This window comes from Ambystoma mexicanum, chromosome 8 (assembly GCF_040938575.1).
Source record: "Ambystoma mexicanum isolate Mex_15411 chromosome 8, UKY_AmexF1_1, whole genome shotgun sequence".
Lineage (NCBI taxonomy): Eukaryota > Metazoa > Chordata > Amphibia > Caudata > Ambystomatidae > Ambystoma > Ambystoma mexicanum.
Window position 1 is genome coordinate 57,800,889 of NC_090929.1, and position 26,887 is coordinate 57,827,775.

Sequence of the window (26,887 nt, forward strand, 5' to 3'; positions counted from 1 at the left end):
ATCACAGACCCTGGACTCTCCCCACCCTGATCCCTCCACTCTCCCAGTGCTCCTGCCCATCCTGCTCTCACAGCAGTCGCTGAGCTCCCCCCACCCCCTTCCAAAAACAGTCTGAGGGCCAGTGGTAGCTGGTGAATCTTTTAAGTGGAGGGGCATAAATATTTCCACAAAAATGCCATAGCGACCGAGCGCAGTGAGGGAGCCTGGACCAATCAAAGGGTTACCGGGGGGTCTTCCCAACCATAATTCGTTTTAAATAATGGGTTAAAATGTTGTATTTTAGAGCATGCTGAAACAAAAAATGGGTAAAAAGACAAACAGTCTGCAATTGGCACTGCGGGCCATGGGGGAAGCATGGTATTTTTGACTGGACATCTATGATAGATATCCAGGAAAAAAAATACCATCCCAAACCCTGGGCTCCACAGCACCTCATAAGGATAGCCTATTTTTGGCAGGTGGGTAGGGGGATTGTGCAACAAAGGCATTTTTAAAATGCCTTTGTTGTACAACCTTCCTTCTCCCCTCTACCCCCCACTCGCCAAAATCAGCTCAAGGGACTAAAACACACACACATTCTCGCAGCAATCACTCTATCATTCATACGAGCACCCATCACCATACACTCGCTCATAACACAAGCATACACGCATCCATACACATAGTTAAATAAAAAATAAATGAGCATCAACGTACCTTCTGCAGGGGCCTGCACGTGCGTGCTGAAATGCTCCAGGTTGCTCTGTCCGTATGTGCGAGGAGGCGCAGCAGCTCCCCCTCACACATACAGACATGCAGTGCCCCAGCCAGCATTTCCAATGAGCTATGCAATGCTGGCGAGGCAAAACGCCCCCAGCCTTGCATGGCTCAGTGATCATGTGCGGTTGGGAAACTGAACTGTCAAACGGGAAACAGTGTTTCCCTTTGACAGTTCAGCCAGCCCAGGAGCACTCCCTCAGCTGGAAAAAGCAGCAGAGGGAGTGCTTGGTGATTTACTGGGCTGGCTCCTCGGCTTCTCCATAATGGGTGAGGGGGGCACTGGGTGGACGCCCCTTCGCCCATTATAAATGAGCTGCCAGGATCGGACTGGTGAGCTTGTCTTGAACAGAGCTTCCCACCAATTAGCATATCCTTCCATCATCACCTCAGTGGTCTGCTGGCAATTAAGACTTTGACCTTGTCCTTGGAAGTGTTCTTAGCTCTGGAGAATCCAGGGGAGTGAAGGCACGCTCTGCCCTCATGCGTAGGCGTGATAGTCCTGTTCATCCAACTTCATCTGTCCACGTGACTGTAGACCAAGTCTGATTTCAAGCCTTTAGTGTATTTAAATACTATTTTCTAATAGACTTCTGACATCTTCTTTGTTTTGTGTGTGCCTTCTGAACAGGAGCTCTGTTCTTTCACACAATTTTGTATCCAATGTCAGCTCACCCCAGCCTGATAAGACCTAGGCTTCTTGGCTTTGCTTCTTGGCTCATCCAACCTCGCCTTTCTGAGATTCGCTTTTAATTCATGTGTTTGCTTACTGTGGCACACTGAAAATGAGGCCTTCCTTTTTTAGTCCAGGGCAATACCTGTACCAAAAATGAAAATGCTAGTTTAGGCCAGTCGAAATGGGCCAGTTTGATGAGTTACTTCACTATGCAGCTAGTAGTTTTGACTATTGTTGCTGAATAAATATTCTTTAAATATCACAATTTGCTTAGATTGTAACAAAAAACACCCCCTTAGTTACTATTCAAACAGTCTGTGACTAAAGGAATGAATATCCATTTGCAACCCCGGGCCACTTTTTCATTGGTGCCTGAGACAGTTTTACTGTCCAGTCTGACCATGTGAGCCACCCTGCCATTTCCTCCAATCTAAAAACAAACAAAAAATCTTTTTTTTTACCTTTTGATATTGGGCTCCCTCGCTCCACCTGGGATGCGGTCATGCCCCATAGTTTGAAGACCTTTGTCTTAGACTATTGTTTAGGGCCTTGGACAAAAGCGCAAGTGATTTGATGATGGAAAAGTGAAATGGTTGAATTCCAGCCCTTTAAGACGAGGTAGCAATACCCTTCAGATGGATGGGGATGCAGAGGTTACTCAAACATCAATAATCAACACGACTCAGGTAGTTGGCAAAAAGGATAACTGTTTTAATATCTATTATCTAAAACAGGGAGTACAAAGGACATCAACGGACGTCTCAGCGCAAATTCTCTCAATGCATTACAAACAAAAGCAATCTTATAAAGCAAAAAATCGTCATAGCTGACGTAACCTATGTATTACTTATGTCATGCTACGTGTGCAAACTACAAAAACACATTGGAGAAAGTGATTGGTGCTAAGGGAATATCTAAGTGTACGTTCTATACTAGTATGGGACAGTTAGTGAAAATAATTGGTTTCTTAACATCAGGTGGGGCAACTAAGCCCTCCCTTCAAAATGGCCACTATGAACATCACTAAATACACAACCTCCCATTGGCTACACAAACTATAGGACCCTTGATTACATGGTCTACTACAATTGGTTGGCACTCTAACCTTCGTCAGTACTATTCCACCTACATCTGGCAGTACGCTGACTGGACCTCCACGTGATGGTGAGCTTGTCTTGAACAGAGCTTCCCACCAATTAGCATATCCTTCCATCATCACCTCAGTGGTCTGCTGGCAATTAAGACTTTGACCTTGTCCTTGGAAGTGTTCTTAGCTCTGGAGAATCCAGGGGAGTGAAGGCACGCTCTGCCCTCATGCGTAGGCGTGATAGTCCTGTTCATCCAACTTCATCTGTCCACGTGACTGTAGACCAAGTCTGATTTCAAGCCTTTAGTGTATTTAAATACTATTTTCTAATAGACTTCTGACATCTTCTTTGTTTTGTGTGTGCCTTCTGAACAGGAGCTCTGTTCTTTCACACAATTTTGTATCCAATGTCAGCTCACCCCAGCCTGATAAGACCTAGGCTTCTTGGCTTTGCTTCTTGGCTCATCCAACCTCGCCTTTCTGAGATTCGCTTTTAATTCATGTGTTTGCTTACTGTGGCACACTGAAAATGAGGCCTTCCTTTTTTAGTCCAGCTCTGCTGTAACACGTAGTGGAAACATCCATCCTTTACTCTTTATGAATATATGTATATATAAGTGCATGCCACAATCTATTCACTATAATGCTAGCCTCAAGAATACTTAGTCTGCTTGTGTTTCTCTGCATCTGTACACATGTAAAACAGCTTGACATCTTCATAATTTCTATGGCATAAGCTTCTTCACCTTGGTCCCAAGATGTCACTTATCCTTGATACGTTCTTGATGCCTTAGAGAATATCTGCATTCTCTTGTCTCTGCATCTCTTCTAGGTACGTCAGCACGACTCTGCATGATGTCAGCATTCGTCTTGTTCATTCATTTGCTCTGCTTCTTCCGGGATTTCATTCAAATGTCCATCATATATTCTTGTATGCAGGTATGGTTTTCTCAATGGGAACCTTGCTTCCAGGATTCTTTTTGGTATCTGTAGTCTCACTGGTACCACACGTGTCTCACACTCTGGCTTCCAAAATATAGGGAATATGGGTGACGTGGTTGAGGTGGGGGTACTTGGCTCGTTCTCTACAAAAGCATCTAGGAAGGTAAGACATATAACACCACTCATCCGCCGCGTGAATTCCTGACTCAAAATATGTTCTGATTTTTAGAGGATTAATCCTTTAAACAGTTAGGTATACATGTAGCAGGTTTTCAGTCACGTCTTTGTTGTCATTAATTGATATGTTTCAGAGTGATTATTGTGCTAGCTTCTCTAGTCAATATTCCTTCAATAAACTGATGTTATTTATTTATTGTTCACTTTTAAGGCACTTACACAGCAAGGAAAATACGGTTTCAAAGTGCCCACAGGGCAAAGGGAGGGAACAAGGGAGTGAAACTCAAAAAAACACGATATTTAAAAGCAGTGGCCGGAAAAAGGAAAAAAGGACAGACCTGCTATGCCTTGTGAGTATTCAGAACGTGCAAGAGCAACAAGGAAGAGGGCAGGGGGGTAAGTGCTGGGGAGTCCGGGCTCATGGATGAGGCACAGATGAAGTGCGTGGTATGGTGAGTGTTACACGGCCGGAGCCATGTTAGGTGTAAGTGTGAACTTCCAGGGCAGAGGATGTGCCAAGGCAAGTGCTCCGGGTAGACAAGGAGCGGGGGCGATTGGGTGTGGGAGCTCAGGGGCCCCAAGGATCCATAAGGGCCCAGGATACCAATCACAGCAACTGTGCGATTAGCATAAGAGAGAAGAAGGGAAGTGAGAGGTAAAGAGGAAAGTCTGGAGGAGCTTCTGGATTTTAAGAAACTCCTGGTGAAGGCGCAGAAGGACAGGGAGGCTGTTTCATAGGAGGGAGCCAGCTGAGGAAAGTGATCAACCACCTGCCCTCTGTTCAGCAAAAAGCTTTACCCACAAAGTGTTGGTGCCAGAGGAACGTAGTGGTCGAGAGGGAATATTTAGTGAGATAAAGTGGGAATACCTTATGATAGATTGATAAGAAACATACTGGACACATTCTCAACCCAAACATTGAGAATATCCTTGTGGAAATTACTACAGTGATGATAGGTTCTATGCAGTTTTAGCAGGGATGTCATTTGGGGGTTGCTAGGGGTCGCTCGTGCGACCCCTGATGTCTCCCTTGCTACCCCTGAGGTTTTCCTTGCTACACCTACAAAATAAATAGAGATATATATTTCATTTTTTTTTTTTTACAACAAAAAGAAGCTCTTCGCCTGTGGCCATTGTTTCTGGAGTGGCAGGCTTTCTTGTTATAAAACAGGGGGTTCCAGAAGTGTAACACTTTGAGCAGTGACCCTAAACAAGAAAGAATAGGAATAACAAATAATTAGTCTTTCTGGAATTCTATACAGTAATTGCTAGACTATTAAAGGGTTATTTCAGGTGCGCTTCAGGGGGCGAGTCACTGATTTAGTCTATTCTTAAACACCTCACATTCACAATGCAGACAAAAACTTTCAAAAAGCATTTAGAGTAGAGTAAGCATCCCTTTCGGACTATGTATTTAGCTTTTCGCAAGTTGCAGTTATAGCCGGTTTTTCTGCCATTGTCTCTGTTACGATCATCACAAGACATTCCATCTCGGTGTCCTCGGTCACTTGACAAAATCCTTGTGCCTAAAAGCTTGTGTACAGTGTAGAAATGTTTGACCATAGCACATAAAGTGGCCCTTGTGCCACAATTAATGCTTTGTTGCAAAGTGTCTATCTTTCCTATCTCCCTGGCATGCTGTTCAGGATGTTTGTTTGCATGTATGAGGTAACATGTGCCCTGAGTACGGGATCGCGTGTGAGTGCACTGCTTTCCCTGCGATACTCAGTTATGAACCCTCCCAATGGTATGTATTTTGCCAACCTCTGAAGCCTGCAAAGTAGATCCACGCAGGCTTGACATGTGGCCAACTTTGCACCAGACCGGCAGATGAACTGGCCTGCTGTTAAATCTCAGTTACCAGTTTATTGGTATCCATTGCAGAGTGTAATTTGCTTTCTGACTTTCAGAACATTCAGACATATAATTGGCAATTTTACTATAGCCGGTAAGATAGCTATTGCCAGTAAGATAGCTCAGTGGGTTGAGCGCTCACTGCTGCAAGCTATGTGCGATCTGCAGGTATGAATCCCGACAAGGCCAACTCAGCCTTTCATCCTTCTGAGGTCGCTAAATGAGTACCAACACAGGTTTGGTGATATTGTATGTATATTTGTTCTATATAAAGCGCTTAAGGGTAAGTGCTATAAAACAACACATCATTTGGCCTTGGAGGTCTGCTCGCATTCACCGTAATTTGGTAATATGGTCCTATAAACACTGATATTAACAATACATATGGTGATTCATTCTTGTATGAAATGTATATCACACTACAGTGATATCGTAACCATATTTATCGAAGTGTACTTAGGAACAATGCTATGTGATGCCCCTTCCTGTCTTGTCAAGGGGTGAAAGGTTGTGTTCCTTCCCTTCCTGTGATGTCACTTCGAGGTGGGGTCAAATGACATCACTTCCTATGATGTCATCAGATGTCAAGGGTCACATGATCTCACTTCTGCTACCCATGGCATTTTGGTGAAATGACGTCCCTGAGTTTTAGCCCCACCATTTTTAAAGTGGACTGTTTAGTTGTAGCAATTTCACTGTTGCTGTACAAGCATGTTCTTGCTTCCCACCCTACCCACCCAGCACCCCTCCTTGTCTCCCCCTGCATGCTTCCTCTACTATATAATATATATATATATATGTATTTATAAGCTGGTCGCACTTTTTACCTATTGTTTTTATTTATTTTATTTATTTTTACTGTCTGTTGATCCTATGTATTGCACTGCCCCTCCTCCTTCCCCCACACACCTTTCTAGCGTGAATGATGGCCTAGCATGTCTGCTCCAGCAGAACATACTGAGGCTAGCTATTCACTAGGCATATACCTCAGCAACAGCACTTGCTAGATGATAGGATTCTAGCGTGAATGATGGCCTAGCATGTCTGCTCCAGCAGAACATACTGAGGCTAGCTATTCACTAGGCATATACCTCAGCAACAGCACTTGCTAGATGATAGGGTTCTAGCGTGAATGATGGCCTAGCATGTCTGCTCCAGCAGAACATACTGAGGCTAGCTATTCACTAGGCATATACCTCAGCAACAGCACTTGCTAGATGATAGGATTCTAGCGTGAATGATGGCCTAGCATGTCTGCTCCAGCAGAACATACTGAGGCTAGCTATTCACTAGGCATATACCTCAGCAACAGCACTTGCTAGATGATAGGATTCTAGCGTGAATGATGGCCTAGCATGTCTGCTCCAGCAGAACATACTGAGGCTAGCTATTCACTAGGCATATACCTCAGCAACAGCACTTGCTAGATGATAGGATTCTAGCGTGAATGATGGCCTAGCATGTCTGCTCCAGCAGAACATACTGAGGCTAGCTATTCACTAGGCATATACCTCAGCAACAGCACTTGCTAGATGATAGGATTCTAGCGTGAATGATGGCCTAGCATGTCTGCTCCAGCAGAACATACTGAGGCTAGCTATTCACTAGGCATATACCTCAGCAACAGCCCTTGCTAGATGATAGGATTCTAGCGTGAATGATGGCCTAGCATGTCTGCTCCAGCAGAACATACTGAGGCTAGCTATTCACTAGGCATATACCTCAGCAACAGCACTTGCTAGATGATAGGATTCTAGCGTGAATGATGGCCTAGCATGTCTGCTCCAGCAGAACATACTGAGGCTAGCTATTCACTAGGCATATACCTCAGCAACAGCACTTGCTAGATGATAGGGTTCTAGCGTGAATGATGGTCTAGCATGTCTGCTCCAGCAGACCATACTGAGGCTAGCTATTCACTAGGCATATACCTCAGCAACAGCACTTGCTAGATGATAGGGTTCTAGCGTGAATGATGGTCTAGCATGTCTGCTCCAGCAGAACATACTGAGGCTAGCTATTCACTAGGCATATACCTCAGCAACAGCACTTGCTAGATGATAGGGTTCTAGCGTGAATGATGGTCTAGCATGTCTGCTCCAGCAGAACATACTGAGGCTAGCTATTCACTAGGCATATACCTCAGCAACAGCACTTGCTAGATGATAGGATTCTAGCGTGAATGATGGCCTAGCATGTCTGCTCCAGCAGAACATACTGAGGCTAGCTATTCACTAGGCATATACCTCAGCAACAGCACTTGCTAGATGATAGGATTCTAGCGTGAATGATGGCCTAGCATGTCTGCTCCAGCAGAACATACTGAGGCTAGCTATTCACTAGGCATATACCTCAGCAACAGCACTTGCTAGATGATAGGATTCTAGCGTGAATGATGGCCTAGCATGTCTGCTCCAGCAGAACATACTGAGGCTAGCTATTCACTAGGCATATACCTCAGCAACAGCACTTGCTAGATGATAGGATTCTAGCGTGAATGATGGCCTAGCATGTCTGCTCCAGCAGAACATACTGAGGCTAGCTATTCACTAGGCATATACCTCAGCAACAGCACTTGCTAGATGATAGGATTCTAGCGTGAATGATGGCCTAGCATGTCTGCTCCAGCAGAACATACTGAGGCTAGCTATTCACTAGGCATATACCTCAGCAACAGCACTTGCTAGATGATAGGATTCTAGCGTGAATGATGGCCTAGCATGTCTGCTCCAGCAGAACATACTGAGGCTAGCTATTCACTAGGCATATACCTCAGCAACAGCACTTGCTAGATGATAGGATTCTAGCGTGAATGATGGCCTAGCATGTCTGCTCCAGCAGAACATACTGAGGCTAGCTATTCACTAGGCATATACCTCAGCAACAGCACTTGCTAGATGATAGGATTCTAGCGTGAATGATGGCCTAGCATGTCTGCTCCAGCAGAACATACTGAGGCTAGCTATTCACTAGGCATATACCTCAGCAACAGCACTTGCTACATGATAGGGTTCTAGCGTGAATGATGTTCTACCATATCTGTTCCAGCAGAACATACTGATGCTAGCTATTCACTAGGCATATACCTCAGCAACAGCACTTGCTAGATGATAGGGTTCTAGCGTGAATGATGGCCTAGCATGTCTGCTCCAGCAGAACATACTGAGGCCAGCTATTCACTAGGCATACACCTCAGCAACAGCACTTGCTAGATGATAGGATTCTAGCGTGAATGATGGCCTAGCATGTCTGCTCCAGCAGAACATACTGAGGCTAGCTATTCATTAGGCATATACCTCAGCAACAGCACTTGCTAGATGATAGGGTTCTAGCGTGAATGATGGCCTAGCATGTCTGCTCCAGCAGAACATACTGATGCTAGCTATTCACTAGGCATATACCTCAGCAACAGCACTTGCTACATGATAGGGTTCTAGCGTGAATGATGGTCTAGCATGTCTGCTCCAGCAGACCATACTGAGGCTAGCTATTCACTAGGCATATACCTCAGCAACAGCACTTGCTAGATGATAGGATTCTAGCGTGAATGATGGCCTAGCATGTCTGCTCCAGCAGAACATACTGAGGCTAGCTATTCACTAGGCATATACCTCAGCAACAGCCCTTGCTAGATGATAGGATTCTAGCGTGAATGATGGCCTAGCATGTCTGCTCCAGCAGAACATACTGAGGCTAGCTATTCACTAGGCATATACCTCAGCAACAGCACTTGCTAGATGATAGGATTCTAGCGTGAATGATGGCCTAGCATGTCTGCTCCAGCAGAACATACTGAGGCTAGCTATTCACTAGGCATATACCTCAGCAACAGCACTTGCTAGATGATAGGGTTCTAGCGTGAATGATGGTCTAGCATGTCTGCTCCAGCAGACCATACTGAGGCTAGCTATTCACTAGGCATATACCTCAGCAACAGCACTTGCTAGATGATAGGGTTCTAGCGTGAATGATGGTCTAGCATGTCTGCTCCAGCAGAACATACTGAGGCTAGCTATTCACTAGGCATATACCTCAGCAACAGCACTTGCTAGATGATAGGGTTCTAGCGTGAATGATGGTCTAGCATGTCTGCTCCAGCAGAACATACTGAGGCTAGCTATTCACTAGGCATATACCTCAGCAACAGCACTTGCTAGATGATAGGATTCTAGCGTGAATGATGGCCTAGCATGTCTGCTCCAGCAGAACATACTGAGGCTAGCTATTCACTAGGCATATACCTCAGCAACAGCACTTGCTAGATGATAGGATTCTAGCGTGAATGATGGCCTAGCATGTCTGCTCCAGCAGAACATACTGAGGCTAGCTATTCACTAGGCATATACCTCAGCAACAGCACTTGCTAGATGATAGGATTCTAGCGTGAATGATGGCCTAGCATGTCTGCTCCAGCAGAACATACTGAGGCTAGCTATTCACTAGGCATATACCTCAGCAACAGCACTTGCTAGATGATAGGATTCTAGCGTGAATGATGGCCTAGCATGTCTGCTCCAGCAGAACATACTGAGGCTAGCTATTCACTAGGCATATACCTCAGCAACAGCACTTGCTAGATGATAGGATTCTAGCGTGAATGATGGCCTAGCATGTCTGCTCCAGCAGAACATACTGAGGCTAGCTATTCACTAGGCATATACCTCAGCAACAGCACTTGCTAGATGATAGGATTCTAGCGTGAATGATGGCCTAGCATGTCTGCTCCAGCAGAACATACTGAGGCTAGCTATTCACTAGGCATATAGCTCAGCAACAGCACTTGCTAGATGATAGGATTCTAGCGTGAATGATGGCCTAGCATGTCTGCTCCAGCAGAACATACTGAGGCTAGCTATTCACTAGGCATATACCTCAGCAACAGCACTTGCTAGATGATAGGATTCTAGCGTGAATGATGGCCTAGCATGTCTGCTCCAGCAGAACATACTGAGGCTAGCTATTCACTAGGCATATACCTCAGCAACAGCACTTGCTAGATGATAGGATTCTAGCGTGAATGATGGCCTAGCATGTCTGCTCCAGCAGAACATACTGAGGCTAGCTATTCACTAGGCATATACCTCAGCAACAGCACTTGCTACATGATAGGGTTCTAGCGTGAATGATGTTCTACCATATCTGTTCCAGCAGAACATACTGATGCTAGCTATTCACTAGGCATATACCTCAGCAACAGCACTTGCTAGATGATAGGGTTCTAGCGTGAATGATGGCCTAGCATGTCTGCTCCAGCAGAACATACTGAGGCCAGCTATTCACTAGGCATACACCTCAGCAACAGCACTTGCTAGATGATAGGATTCTAGCGTGAATGATGGCCTAGCATGTCTGCTCCAGCAGAACATACTGAGGCTAGCTATTCATTAGGCATATACCTCAGCAACAGCACTTGCTAGATGATAGGGTTCTAGCGTGAATGATGGCCTAGCATGTCTGCTCCAGCAGAACATACTGATGCTAGCTATTCACTAGGCATATACCTCAGCAACAGCACTTGCTACATGATAGGGTTCTAGCGTGAATGATGGCCTACCATATCTGTTCCAGCAGAACATACTGATGCTAGCTATTCACTAGGCATATACCTCAGCAACAGCACTTGCTAGATGATAGGATTCTAGCGTGAATGATGGCCTAGCATGTCTGCTCCAGCAGAACATACTGAGGCTAGCTATTCACTAGGCATATACCTCAGCAACAGCCCTTGCTAGATGATAGGGTTCTAGCGTGAATGATGGCCTAGCATGTCTGCTCCAGCAGAACATACTGAGGCTAGCTATTCACTAGGCATATACCTCAGCAACAGCACTTGCTAGATGATAGGATTCTAGCGTGAATGATGGCCTAGCATGTCTGCTCCAGCAGAACATACTGAGGCTAGCTATTCACTAGGCATATACCTCAGCAACAGCACTTGCTACATGATAGGGTTCTAGCGTGAATGATGTTCTACCATATCTGTTCCAGCAGAACATACTGATGCTAGCTATTCACTAGGCATATACCTCAGCAACAGCACTTGCTAGATGATAGGGTTCTAGCGTGAATGATGGCCTAGCATGTCTGCTCCAGCAGAACATACTGAGGCTAGCTATTCACTAGGCATATACCTCAGCAACAGCACTTGCTAGATGATAGGATTCTAGCGTGAATGATGGCCTAGCATGTCTGCTCCAGCAGAACATACTGAGGCTAGCTATTCATTAGGCATATACCTCAGCAACAGCACTTGCTAGATGATAGGGTTCTAGCGTGAATGATGGCCTAGCATGTCTGCTCCAGCAGAACATACTGAGGCTAGCTATTCACTAGGCATATACCTCAGCAACAGCACTTGCTAGATGATAGGATTCTAGCGTGAATGATGGCCTAGCATGTCTGCTCCAGCAGAACATACTGAGGCTAGCTATTCACTAGGCATATACCTCAGCAACAGCACTTGCTACATGATAGGGTTCTAGCGTGAATGATGTTCTACCATATCTGTTCCAGCAGAACATACTGATGCTAGCTATTCACTAGGCATATACCTCAGCAACAGCACTTGCTAGATGATAGGGTTCTAGCGTGAATGATGGCCTAGCATGTCTGCTCCAGCAGAACATACTGAGGCTAGCTATTCACTAGGCATATACCTCAGCAACAGCACTTGCTAGATGATAGGATTCTAGCGTGAATGATGGCCTAGCATGTCTGCTCCAGCAGAACATACTGAGGCTAGCTATTCATTAGGCATATACCTCAGCAACAGCACTTGCTAGATGATAGGGTTCTAGCGTGAATGATGGCCTAGCATGTCTGCTCCAGCAGAACATACTGAGGCTAGCTATTCACTAGGCATATACCTCAGCAACAGCCCTTGCTAGATGATAGGGTTCTAGCGTGAATTATGGCCTAGCATGTCTGCTCCAGCAGAACATACTGAGGCTAGCTATTCACTAGGCATATACCTCAGCAACAGCACTTGCTAGATGATAGGATTCTAGCGTGAATGATGGCCTAGCATGTCTGCTCCAGCAGAACATACTGAGGCTAGCTATTCACTAGGCATATACCTCAGCAACAGCACTTGCTAGATGATAGGATTCTAGCGTGAATGATGGCCTAGCATGTCTGCTCCAGCAGAACATACTGAGGCTAGCTATTCACTAGGCATATACCTCAGCAACAGCACTTGCTAGATGATAGGGTTCTAGCGTGAATGATGGCCTAGCATGTCTGCTCCAGCAGAACATACTGAGGCTAGCTATTCACTAGGCATATACCTCAGCAACAGCACTTGCTAGATTATAGGGTTCTAGCGTGAATGATGGCCTAGCATGTCTGCTCCAGCAGAACATACTGAGGCTAGCTATTCACTAGGCATATACCTCAGCAACAGCACTTGCTACATGATAGGGTTCTAGCGTGAATGATGTTCTACCATATCTGTTCCAGCAGAACATACTGATGCTAGCTATTCACTAGGCATATACCTCAGCAACAGCACTTGCTAGATGATAGGGTTCTAGCGTGAATGATGGCCTAGCATGTCTGCTCCAGCAGAACATACTGAGGCTAGCTATTCACTAGGCATATACCTCAGCAACAGCACTTGCTACATGATAGGGTTCTAGTGTGAATGATGTTCTACCATATCTGTTCCAGCAGAACATACTGAGGCTAGCTATTCACTAGGCATATACCTCAGCAACAGCACTTGCTACATGATAGGGTTCTAGCGTGAATAATGGCCTAGCATGTCTGTTCCAGCAGAACATACTGAGGCTAGCTATTCACTAGGCATATACCTCAGCAACAGCCCTTGCTAGATGATAGGATTCTAGCGTGAATGATGTTCTACCATATCTGTTCCAGCAGAACATACTGAGGCTAGCTATTCACTAGGCATACACCTCAGCAACAGCACTTGCTAGATGATAGGATTCTAGCGTGAATGATGTTCTACCATATCTGTTTCAGCAGAACATACTGAGGCTAGCTATTCACTAGGCATACACCTCAGCAACAGCACTTGCTAGATGATAGGATTCTAGCGTGAATGATGTTCTACCATATCTGTTCCAGCAGAACATACTGAGGCTAGCTATTCACTAGGCATACACCTCAGCAACAGCACTTGCTAGATGATAGGATTCTAGCGTGAATGATGTTCTACCATATCTGTTCCAGCAGAACATACTGAGGCTAGCTATTCACTAGGCATATACCTCAGCAACAGCCCTTGCTAGATGATAGGGTTCTAGCGTGAATGATGGCCTAGCATGTCTGTTCCAGCAGAACATACTGAGGCTAGTTATTCACTAGGCATATACCCCAGCAACAGCCCTTGCTAGATGATAGGGTTCTAGCGTGAATGATGTTCGCCCATATCTGTTCCAGCAGAACATACTGAGGCTAGTTATTCACTAGGCATATACATCAGCAAAACCCCTTGCTAGATGATAGGGTTCTAGCGTGAATGATGGCCTAGTATGTTTGCTCCAGCAGAACACACTGAGGTTAGCTATTCACTAGGCATATACCTCAGCAACAGCCCTTGCTAGATGACAGGGTTCTAGCGTGAATGATGGCCTAGCGTGTCTGTTCCAGTATGACATACTGAGGCTAGTTATTCACTAGGCATATACCTCAGCAACAGCCCTTGCTAGATGACAGGGTTCTAGCGTGAATGATGTTCTACCGTGTCTGTTCCAGCAGAACATACTGATGCTAGCTATTCAGTAGGCATATACCTCAGCAACAGCCCTTGCTAGATGACAGGGTTGGAGCGCAAATGTTGGCCTAGCATGTCTGTTCCAGCAGAACATACTGAGGCTAGCTATTCACTAGGCATATACCTCAGCAACAGCCCTTGCTACATGATAGGGTTCTAGTGTGAATGATGTTCTACCGTATCTGTTCCAACAAAACATACTGATGCTAGCTATTCAGTAGGCATATACCTCAGCAACAGCCCTTGCTAGATGACAGGGTTGGAGCGCAAATGTTGGCCTAGCATGTCTGTTCCAGCAGAACATACTGAGGCTAGCTATTCACTAGGCATATACCTCAGCAACAGCACTTGCTAGATGATAGGGTTCTAGCGTGAATGGTGGCCTAGCATGTCTGCTCCAGCAGAACATACTGAGGCAAGCGATTCACTAGGCATATACCTCAGCAACAGCCCTTGCTACATGATAGGGTTCTAGCTTGAATGATGGCCTAGCATGTCTGCTCCAGCAGAACATACTGAGGCATGCGATTCACTAGGCATACTCAGCAACAGGCCTTGCTAGATGATGGGGTTCTAGAGTGAATGATGTTCTACCATATCTGTTCCAGCAGAACATACTGAGGCTGGCTATTCACTAGGCATATACCTCAGCAACAGCCCTTACTACATGATAGGGTTCTAGCATGAATTATGGTCTAGCATGACCGTTCCAGCAGAAGATCACAAGGCTAGCTTTGCACTTTTTGTAAAGGAGGCTTTCTTATATTGTGCTCAGATGTTTACCCAATACCTTTTAATAGTGTGCTTTATTTGATTGTATAAACTATTTCTGGCTAAGGATTTTTATCTGATATTGCAACTGTTTTAATGTAAGCTATTGCATGGACTGTGCTTCCAAGTGTTTAAATGAAACAAATACTTTGACAGTCCCGCTGCTATCACCTTAAGGTCGACATCTGAGTGAGACAGTGGTTCTACTATCAGGTCTTTGGTCCAGGGGCTGGGGTGGATTTGGGGAAACTGCAGCTGTAGGCCATACAGCGGTGGCACAGACCAGCACCTGGCTACTGGGGCTGTAGTGATTTAAGCAGTACTCAGAAGCTGTCTTGGCTCACCTTTGGTAGCCATGGCTGAGCACTCAAGGCTGAGGTGGAAGCAGGGTGTGCTGGGTGACATCCCACGCAGAGCGTAACACACTTCTTATCCGAGGCGATAAAGAGACTGGTCTATCCAGAAGGATTCACTGTTGTATATAAACAGGTCTTTATGTATGCAACTCTATTGGGTGAGGAGCTATCTGCTGCCAGGCTTGTTGGGGGCGCCAGGATTGTGACCTTTGCTTTGGTGCAGGCTGTTCAATGGCACACAACAATGCATGTTTTGGCATTGGAGGAAGCATACAGCTCCTCTCGTCCACCAGCGACACTGGTTCTAGGTCTTTCATTGGGAAGGCTGGCAGGCAGTCTCCAGGCAAGAGGATCAAGAGGGCGTTCCTGTGGAGGCACAATGACTAGAATGGCCTGGATTAGGTCATTGTACATTTGGTTGATTCCTTTTGATCGAGTTGACCATATACAAGTATATTATATGTGTGTTTGGATATACAGGATTTAGGGTTGGAGGCTGGGATGAGCTTGGGGGTGCGTGGGACAGAGAGGTATAGCACGAAGGAAGCCCATACCAGGAAAAGGGAGGGCCACCAATGTGGCTCACAGTGAGATGACCAAATGTAGACGGCTGCCCTTTCCGGGGAGATGGCGCACTCTACAGCAGCGTTCACACCGAGAGTCTTCTAGAGAGCTTCCTCTGGTGCTTCTTCAGCCTCAGTGGCTTGTGTGGAAGGTGTGCTCTTAGGAAGGCCTTCTACCTAGGATGCTTCTGAGTACTGGCACAAAGCCTCCAGTTCTTGTAGGTGATTGGAACTGAGATGCAGGCTCTCGGGACCCCACTCAGAAGGGAGTGTTCATTCAAGCGCACATGATGCCAAGACAACCCGAGACAGATGTTACTATTCAAACTCTTGTGAGATGCCAATGCCACAGCAACAGTCACAGACCTGCCAGAGATGGTTCTGTTAAAGGTAGGTCAGGCCCCTGACCACATATGGTCACTCATGCAAGGGCCCAGCTGCTAGGTCACCTGCATGTTTAGAGGATGGCCAGTAGGCCAGTAGGCATCGCTACATCCGCTACAGCCACATACTGAGAACAAAGAAGGCATTTCCATGGATGTATACTAATTGATCTTTTCACAATTGACCTCGGGAGAATTGACCGTGGAAGAACTGACCTAATTTAAAAGGTCAATTAGGACATATATGTGGGGGGGGCGGAAACCCCCGCAACCCCTCACTCAATCTAAATCCACCACACCCAATCCAAAACACCCCGCAACCCCCCCACCCAATCCCCTTATATTATTTATAATCCAAAACCAACCCAATACATATATAAAATAACTAAAATGATATAAAGGTCAATTGTGCAGAAGGTCAATTAGGACCACTATAATTAGGTCAATTAGGACAAAAGGTCAATTGTAAAAGGTCAATTTGGGTAATAACTTCCCATAGCCCGCCATGCAGGGTACTAACCCTGGGGAAACGAGGTGTGTGTGCCTCACTCCCTGTAGCCCAGGGCATTTGGGGCACACATTACGAGTTGCCACATTTTCAGGCTCTGGCAGTCGGATCAATCTTTACATTGAATAACACAGTGATCCAGCTGATTAAAAAGCAAAGCAAAAAAGGAGGGCGCCTACGAGCTACACCAGAGGTTAGTATGTTTTGTCTCCAAGCCACAGCATTACTTACTCGCCCTATTCGACCTATCTGCTGTCTTCAATACCATGGACCATGAAGCCCTCCACAACATGCTCACAGCTTGCACGGGCCATTTTTGCCATGTTCATTCTCATAGAGGGGCGCCCATGACTAACCTTTGATGTTTTAAAGGGCCTTAGGTCTAGTCACCCTAAGTTTCCCTTGCTCATTGTGCTCAACACATGCGTCCCAAGGCACATAATTGTCCCCTTGAAGTGGAAGGCCAAGCCCCAATGTTTATCCAGGAGATGTGGTTGGACCCTCAACACCCTAATGCCTATCCTGGGAGGGATGGCTGTGTCCCAATGACCACCTGGGAGGGATAGCTGTGTCCCAGCACGTTAATGACCACCTTGGAAGGATAGATGTGTCCCAGCACGTTAATGACCACCTGGGAGGGATCGATGTGTCCCAGCACGTTAATGACCACCTGTTAGGGATGGCTGTGTCCCAGCACGTTAATGACCATCTGGGAGGGATGGCTGTGTCCCAATGACCACCTGGGAGGGATAGCTGTGTCCCAGCACGTTAATGACCACCTTGGAGGGATAGATGTGTCCCAGCACGTTAACGACCACCTGGGAGGGATGGCTGTGTCCCAGCACGTTAATGACCACCTTGGAGGGATAGATGTGTCCCAGCACGTTAACGACCACCTGGGAGGGATGGCTGTGTCCCAGCACGTTAATGACCACCTTGGAGGGATAGATGTGTCCCAGCACGTTAATGACCACCTGGGAGGGATCGATGTGTCCCAGCAGGTTAATGACCACCTGTTAGGGATAGCTGTGTCCCAGCACGTTAATGACCATCTGGGAGGGATGGCTGTGTCCCAATGACCACCTGGGAGGGATAGCTGTGTCCCAGCACGTTAATGACCACCTTGGAGGGATAGATGTGTCCCAGCACGTTAACGACCACCTGGGAGGGATGGCTGTGTCCCAGCACGTTAATGACCACCTTGGAGGGATAGATGTGTCCCAGCACGTTAACGACCACCTGGGAGGGATGGCTGTGTCCCAGCACGTTAATGACCACCTTGGAGGGATAGATGTGTCCCAGCACGTTAATGACCACCTGGGAGGGATGGCTGTGTCCCAGCACGTTAATGACCACCTGGGAGGGATCGATGTGTCCCAGCACGTTAATGGCCACCTGGGAAGGATGGCTGTGTCCCAATGACCACCTGGGAGGGATGGCTGTGTCCCAGCACGTTAATGGCCACCTGGGAGGGATGGCTGTGTCCCAATAACCACCTGGGAGGGATAGCTGTGTCCCAGCACGTTAATGACCACCTTGGAGGGATAGATGTGCCCCAGCACGTTAATGACCACCTGGGAGGGATCGATGTGTCCCAGCACGTTAATGACCACCTGTTAGGGATGGCTGTGTCCCAGCACGTTAATGACCACCTGGGAGGGATAGCTGTGTCCCAGCACGTTAATGACTCTCTGGGAGGGATGGCTGTGTCCCAGCACGTTAATGACCACCGGGGAGGTATGGCTGTGTCCCAGCACGTTAACGACCGCCTGGGAGAGGGTGGCTGGGTCCCCGTCTTTAATGACCACAAGAGGTTTGAGGATTAGACCCCCCAGGCTACTAACTACCACCCCAGGAGTGATGGCTGAGTCACCAACCCCACAATGTCCATCTGGGGAGTTGGTTGGGGCCCCAGCTCTATTATGACCACCCGGAAGGGTTGGCTGGGGCCTAGTACGCCAATGGTCAGCCATGAGAGTTGGCTGGGCCCCCAGCCCCTTCATGACCATCCGTGGGTGGGGGAATGGCTCCAGGCCCTTTAATGGACGCCCACTTGGGGTGGGTGGACCCCCCGACCCCCAGCAGCATAGGGCGGTCGGGCTGCAGCTCCCCCCGGGGTGCGTGCGTGCTGCCCTGCAGCCTCGCCGCTCTCCTGGAGCACACGTTTGAGTGTGATATAAGGAGAATGCCACGCTGGCCGAGTGTTACGAGCTAATAACGGACCCGGGGGAGCCGTGGAGCGGGAGGCCGCGGGCTCAGGCATTTATCATCCCGCGCCTGTTATTACAGGGCCCGCCTCGGCGGCTTTGGCTCCGTCCCTTTATACGCCGCTGGGCTTTCAAATGAACATTTCAGAGGCATCCCAGCTCCGCTGAATTGGCGTTTTCCTCCCGGTGGCCCTGCCAGGCCCTAATAGGGCCTGAAGCCACTTCTCTCTCTCGGGCTGCAGTGACACCTGTTGTCCAAAGGGGGAGCTCGGGGACTTGAGACAGGACCCCCCCCCCCCCCCCCCACACCCGAACTAGACAAGGCTCCGGGGCTGCAAGGGCCGGACGGGGGACACCCCAGGCTGCTGATTGGTGCGTTCGTCCTGAGTGGCATATCCGCCTGCATGGGGCCTTTGCAGAGGGCAGTGAATACTTGATTGAGGGGTATATACCCCTTCCACTCCACCCCCACCTACATACACACCACGAGCTCCAGATTCTTCTGTGACAGGGGTGGGGGACGCCCTCCCCGGCCCCAAAATATATATTTATTTGGAAGTTGTGTGGCGCACAACATGCTTCCTCATAGCGTTTAGAAGACTTATTTATCAGGAGAACCGTGTAGACATGGAAGATTCGGAACGTCACTAATACTACCTTGTCGATGAAGACTTCCAGGCGCCTTCCATCGAGATGCCAGGGCCTGGACCCTACGCAGTGCCAAGTGACGAATATTTTAAGCACTTGCTCCTCTTTCAGAACCGCGAGTGTGCACACATTGGCCTACCCGATGGCCTACAACTTCCACCAGCTCTACCCATTGGTAGTTAACAATCAGGGATCATGGGAATTGTAGTCCAGATTCCAGAACATCCAGAGAGACACAGGTCTAAACCATCCTTGTATTTATTTAAAGGCGTTGCATTTACATGGAAATTAACCTCTCCTTGGTCAGTGCAATGCTGGGGATTTACTGCAAGCCAGTGATGTATGCGAGAGGTGCGTGTTTCGCGCCTTTCAAGGCACTTCCTCAAGCATGTTGTAAATGCTGAATCTCTGTGGGTTATGCCTTGGGGAGCTTTTAGTTCTGGGCACACCAGTGCTTTTATCTGGTGGATTGACACTAATTCTTTTGAGTCGCTGTACCCTCCATCCGCCATCTTCTCGTTCAGCTTCACTGCACTCATTTTTCGTGCTTATGTGTGAGGGGAGGGGCTACTTTTTGTGGGGATCTGTCCCACACACCCTCATGAGTTTCAGGGCCCATCATCGAATCGATCCCCCCCCGCGCCCCACTTCCTACCCCATCTTCACCTTGAAACCTGTTTGCACCTCGGCCTCTGGGCAGATAGCTATTGAGTTCAGCGCCGGCCTCCGACATGGAGCCCGCCTGTTATAACATTGGGTGGGGAATAATGACACCGGACATTACAGTGCTTAGAAGCTAGCTGGAGGAATATGGCATGAAGCGCTATGTACCAGTGTGACAGCATTATTCCCGAGGAGGTATCCCTCTCCCCCCACCTGCCCCCGTCTTTTCTTGCTTGGCCGAGCACAGCGTGAAGAAAGCCATCCCAGAGCTTATCTTAATCCGCGGCTCTTGACAAGAAATGTCCCAATGTCTACAAAGGGCTTCGACCAACCCATGGGGAGGGACGAGAAGAGAAGTGCCTTTAGTTTTCATAATTGTTTCTATCCTCGGAGGAAGTCTTTCCCGAGGCTGAAAACACTGTTTAAGCAGATATTTTCCTGCTGAGTGTGGCTGCCGCATTTGGCGCCGTCGTGGGGGGATTATAGTGGGGGGGGGGGGGGGGGGAGCTGTGCACTGCAGTGAACTGGAGACTTACAGCTCTTTAAGACGAGTAGCAATACCCTGGAGATGGACGGGATGCAGATTTTAATCAAACATCAATAATTCAGACGACACAAATCGTTTGGCAAAAAGTTTGTCTGCTTTAATGTAAGTAAGTAAAACAGGGAGTACAACGAACATCCGCAATCGCTCAATACTCAACTCTCAATCATTTCATAAAAAAGCTGGGTTCTTAAACCCTAAAATGGCCATAGCTGACGTGTTGACAAGCGTAATTAACAACGTCATCTTACGTGACAATCTATTAAAACCTATTGGGAAGCAGGATCGGGTCTAAGTGAGTAATAAAGCATAGGTGTTATTTCTGTATAGAGTAACAAAGAGAAATAATTGGACATTTCACATCAGGTGGGGAAACTAAGTCCTCCCTTCAAAATGGCCACTTTGAAGGTCACTAAATGTACAACGTCCCATTGGCTACATAACCTATAGGACCCCAACTACGTGGTCCTCCACAATTGGTTGGCTTCTAACCCCCGTCAATAACTTTCCACCTACGTGAGCAGCATGCAGACTGAACAACCAGGTGCGGTGAGCTTGTCTTGATACCAGCTTCCCACCAATTAAAAGTACACTCCTTCATCACCTCACTGTTTCAGTGTCAATTAATGTTTGAAGTTGGCCTTGAGTCTGTACTGTTCTCTGATATAATTACAAACCAGTTCACCATTGTGTATCAAGGCTGAACGCCCAGGCTGTGCTCATGGACATCATTTAGGGGTCGCCAGGGGTTGCAGCTGCGACCCCTGAGGTCTCCCTTCCTACCCCTGTGGTCTTCCTTGCTACCCCTAAAAAAAAGTTTTCAAAAAAGTTTTTTACATTTTTTTTTTTTTTACAATGAGGCTCATGGGCTGTGGCCAGCAGCTTGTGGCTCTTTGTTTCTGGAGTGGCTGGTTTTCTAACGGCTATAGCCGGTACAATAGCTCAGTGGGTTGAGCGCTGGCTGCTGCAATGTGTGTGCGATCTGCAGGTTGCAGGTTCGACTCCCAAAAAGGCCAACTCAGCCTTTTATCCTACAGATGTTGATAAATGGGTACCAACACAGGTTGGTTGATAGTGTATGTATATTTGTTATATATGAAGCGCTTAAACGTAAGTGCCTTGGAGGTCTGCTTGCATTCATAGGGATTTGGTAATATGGGCCTATACGCCCTGATATTAACGATACATATGGTGATCCATTCTTGTATGAAATGTATATCATTTTACAGTGATATCCTAACCCTGTTTTTTGTAGTGTACTCACAAACAATGCTATGTGACGCCACTTCCTGTTTTGTCGTGGGGTGAAAGGTTGTGTTCCATTGCTTCCCATTATGTCACTTGGGGGTGGGGTCAAATGACATCACTTCCTGTGATGTCTCCAGAGGTCAAGGGTCATGTGATGTCACTTCCCGTACCCCTGACATTTTGGTGAAATGACGTCCCTGGCTCTGCTATGTAGAAGGCAGCTCGTGGCCTGACCGATACCTGCAATCTCCATAAATAGCATCTTATAAGGATATGTTAACAATTAATCCACAGAATATACCTTCACAGCACTATCGATACTCAAAAGTCAGAAACAAGAAAATCTGTGACGCTTCTTAAAACAATAGAAAATAGGTTCATTTATGTATTTATTTATTTTGCATTTGTAAAGCGCGCCTAACTCGTAGCTATGTGGGCACTGGAAATACAGGGTAAAAAAACATTTACAAGTTTTACCACAGGCAACATGCGATAATGTCATCCAATTTACAGGTGGGTCTTTACAGAGGTTACAATATATACAGGTTTAATATACAATTTACTGTGTACAATATGAGGGCTCTCACTGTTTGTTCTAGGTGCAGTTTATCAGGATTGGTATACAGTATGCAATGAGGTGGTTTGCAGCAGAGGTGGGAGTACTACTGACTCTGTGCGAGGAGCCACGATTTGAGTTTTCTGCAGAATGAGGAGGGGGATGGATCCGATCTGATGGCAAGAGGGAGAGTGTTCCAGCTTTTCGCAGCTACAACTGGGAAACTATGACCCCCGGCTTTAGTTCTTTTGAATTTGTGCACAGTGAGAAGGTGAGCTGTTGTTGAGCAAGTATGCTTCAGTGGTTTGTGTTGAGGTGAGCAGGCAGGTGAGATATTTGGGTGCAGTGTTGCTTAGACATTTATGGGTAATCGCCAATGTTTTGAATCTGATTCTGTCCTCGAACGGCAGCCATTGTGCTTTGCGTCTTATTTCAGAGATGTGATCTCTTCTGCGAATGTTTAAAGCAGCTCAGAGGGCATTGTTTTGTGTGACTTGACGTTTTTGAATGCTAGTGGTTGACATGCCAGCCAGTAGCACATTACAATAGTGCAGTTTCAACAGGATGAGGGCTCTGGCTAAGGACAGACAGCTGTCGGGTGAGAGGCATGCTCTACATGCGTTAATGAGTTTAGCCGTGTAGGCTGCTGATGAGACCATTGCGTTGACTTGTCTAGTTAAGGGTAATGAGGAGTCCAGGTATACGCCCAAGGTTTTGACTTCTTTTGAGACAGCGATAGTGTTCCCATCTATTGTGAATAATTTGTATCTGGGGTCTAGTTTTTTTAGGCTTGTTTGTGTGCCAACCAATAGTAACTCAGTTTTATCATGGTTTAGACAGAGTTCATGTTGGGCCATCCAAGATTGGAAAATTTGATAGAGATTATCGAGTAAGACAGAGTCTTTGTCGTAGTCTCCCAAGAGGTGCAATAGGATCTGCGCACAATTGGTGTATGACACTCGAAGTTCATCTAGGAGGTTGAATAGAGGGTTAGCAAATATGTTATACAACGTTAGTGACACGCAAGATCCTTGGGGCACGCCACAGAGGACTGGGGCAGGGGCAGTGTTTGCTATGTTAGAAAACACTCTCATTGTCATCTCTGAGAGGAAAGATTCAATCCATGAAATAGCTTTTGGTGAGAATTGGGCTGGGCTAGCTAAATGATGACACAGTATTTTGTGGTTCACCAAGTCAAAGGCTGTAGAAAGGTCTAGTAACAGTAGGATAGCTAGGTTACCATTGTCAATTATGGCATCCATTTGGTTTTTAAGGTCAAGGAGCGCCGTTTCTGTGCCATGTCTGGGTGGAGTCCTAAGAGATTGTTTGTTTCCAGATATTCTTGAATTTGGATATAGGCGTCACAGTCTGGGACTTTCAGAAGGAAGGGGACCATTGTAATGGGACAGTAATTGGTAGGTGTGTTTGGGTCGAGAATGTTTTTTTTAGAAGTTGGAGGACCCCCGCTTCTTTTAGGTTCTTGGGGACAGTGCTTTTTGCAAAGGAATTGTTGATGAGAGAGGTGATGAATGGGGAAAGTTCTGTGACACAATCTTTGATTCAAGGGACAGGGCAGATGTCGCCTTGACACCTTGAGGGTTTTAGGCTAGTGATAATCTTGATAACCTCTATAGTGGAGACTGGCCTGAATTCAAAAGGATGAGGAGGTTTGGTTGTGGTGTGGGTGTCCGAGCCAGTATCTGGAATGGTCACCTTGTCTTTTTTGTTGGCGATTTTATCTTGGAGCATTGATATTTTGTCTGTGAGGCGGTTCTGTATATTAGTGCACCAGGTTTCATCTTTATGGCAGATTTCTGGTGGGGTCATGGGTGACTCAAGTTCCCTCAGTATAGTGAAAAGTTCTTTGCTACCAGATTTGGCGTTTTCTATGCGCTCATTGTAAGTCGAGCTCTTTGGATGGAGTTTAGCTTGCCTGCATTTTTTTAGCAGAGTTGAGGAATAGATCTCTGTTGGTTTTGGACGTTGAGGCTTTGCATAGAGTTTCTGCAGCGTGTTTGTTGGCTCTGAGATCCTTAAGGTTAGGTGAGAACGAGTAATTCAGTTGAGCTTTTGGTTTAGGTTTGCAGAGTTTGAGTGGGGGCGATTTTGTCAATAGCATGGACGACGGTGCTGTTATATAGATCAACCATGTCAGCTGAGTTGGCAGATGAGTGGGTGTACTCAGTGATGGGGCCTAGCAGGGGGGCAGGTCGGTGCGTTTGATATTGTGAGTGTTCCTCGCGAGAGATGCTGGGACCATATGTGGAACAGTTTTGTGCGAGGTTTGTTTGGTGAAGGGGAAGGTTATGACGTTGTGGTTTGACCACGGGCAGGGGGGTTAGCTATGATCTTGGCAGACACGTTCAAATTGGCAGGCAAATCTAGGGATCGGCCTTTGTCGTGAGTAGGCAGTTCTATGCACTGGGTGAGTCCTGGGGCAGTGATTGTGTTTTGTATGAAAGTAGCATTGGGATCTGGGTTGTCGTAGAGGCCAGGGTTAAAATTGCCTAGTATGATTATTCTGGATGAAGGCTTGGTATCCCTAGATACATGGAGAGCTATGTCCTCGTCGAAGGATTGAAGTGGGCCTGGTGGTCTATTTAGGACGTGGATGGTGGTTTTAGCAGTGTTGGGAAGAGAGCGTTTAAGTGAGAGTAGTTCCCCTGAAGGGAATGGATGGTTACGTAATTCTCTGATGGACAGGCAGAATTTGGCAATCAGGGCGACCCCCGCTCCTTTGGCTGAGGTTCTGTGTTTCCTGTATATTGTAAATCCCTCTGGGTTTACCATGCAAATAAAAGGCACCCCACTCCCACGATCCACTCAAGCAATAGAACAAAGCTTTTCCTGAACACTTCAGACAGTTCTAAGTTTCCAACAACTGTCCAGGAAAGCTGGAGACTAAGGAACTTTAAGGCAGCCCATGGTTGTTTGGGGAAACTTCTGCAGGTGCTTTAATCTTGGCACAAGACAGAGTAATCCCTTTCGAGAAGGATTTAAGGGCAATACTCAGTGGCAAAGGCTTTCCCAGCACTCTTCAATGTGAACCTAGTCTGCTCGGCCTCTTGTGTACAACAGGTTATGGGAGCTCTGATGAATCAACTTCTGGGGCACCATTGGTCCAGGGATGAATATCGGTTTCTAAACCATCAGTAAGCCCCACACCTCTAGTACACCAGAAGAGATCCAAACAGATTGGAAACACAAGCAAATTATAAACCTCTTTGTCCAATTTTGGTAACGTGAACGGAATGGCAGGCTTATATCTCTCTTGGAGCTCAATGGACACGGTAAACGCTACCATACGGATGTTTTACTAGCGGAATATAGACTTAGTGGTTGGACGGATTGAATACAGAATGAATTGAAAGAAGATAAAGAATCGATGGCACTGCTGACATATAGTGGATGAAGGAAGCCTTATATTATAAGAACTACACATCTGGCTATGATCTATCCGGCGGGGAGACAGAGGCAGAGGTTGCATATCTGTTATAGAAGGTGATTGACACACATCTATCCAGAGACCACGAGATTGTGTGTCTGATTCTAAATGTGGATCTGACCTATCTAAATAGGATATTAGGTACCAGTGAAGGATTCACTCCATTACATTGTCTGCATCTCCGAAGTTGATACACAGGGATTTGAATTGGCTTACTCTAGTCCATGAGAGGCAAGACATCTATACTTTTCCTCACGTCCTGAGAAAGGTCTCAACATGAAAAGGACAGTATTGTTGTCCAATTGACCAAAACATGTGTCGACGGCACAGATTGTTTGAATGTATAACAAACTGTACATGACACTATTAGTAAGGACAGGGTCAGAAAAATACAGGTCAATAAGATATTTGTAAACATAAGTGTGACATTTGGGAACTGTTACACTATGTATAGTAGGCAGTTATGGTTTTATGTATGTATGTATGAATGAGGGATTGAGAGTATTTGGGTATGAGTTGTGAAAGAATTGTGATCTTTGTGTAAAGTGATAATGATTTTAAAGGATGTATGCAGATATATGATTATTTGTGAATTATTTAATAACATTTGTATGAATTGAGTTAGTGAGTGTGTCACCCTGATCCACTGGTCCAATCTTTGTTCTTCTAGTCTTTTATCTCTGCAAGGTTGTGGATCGTTGGTTAGTTGCAACACAGCAAAAATACAATTATTGCCTAATGATAAAAGGGACTGCCCAGTCAAGGT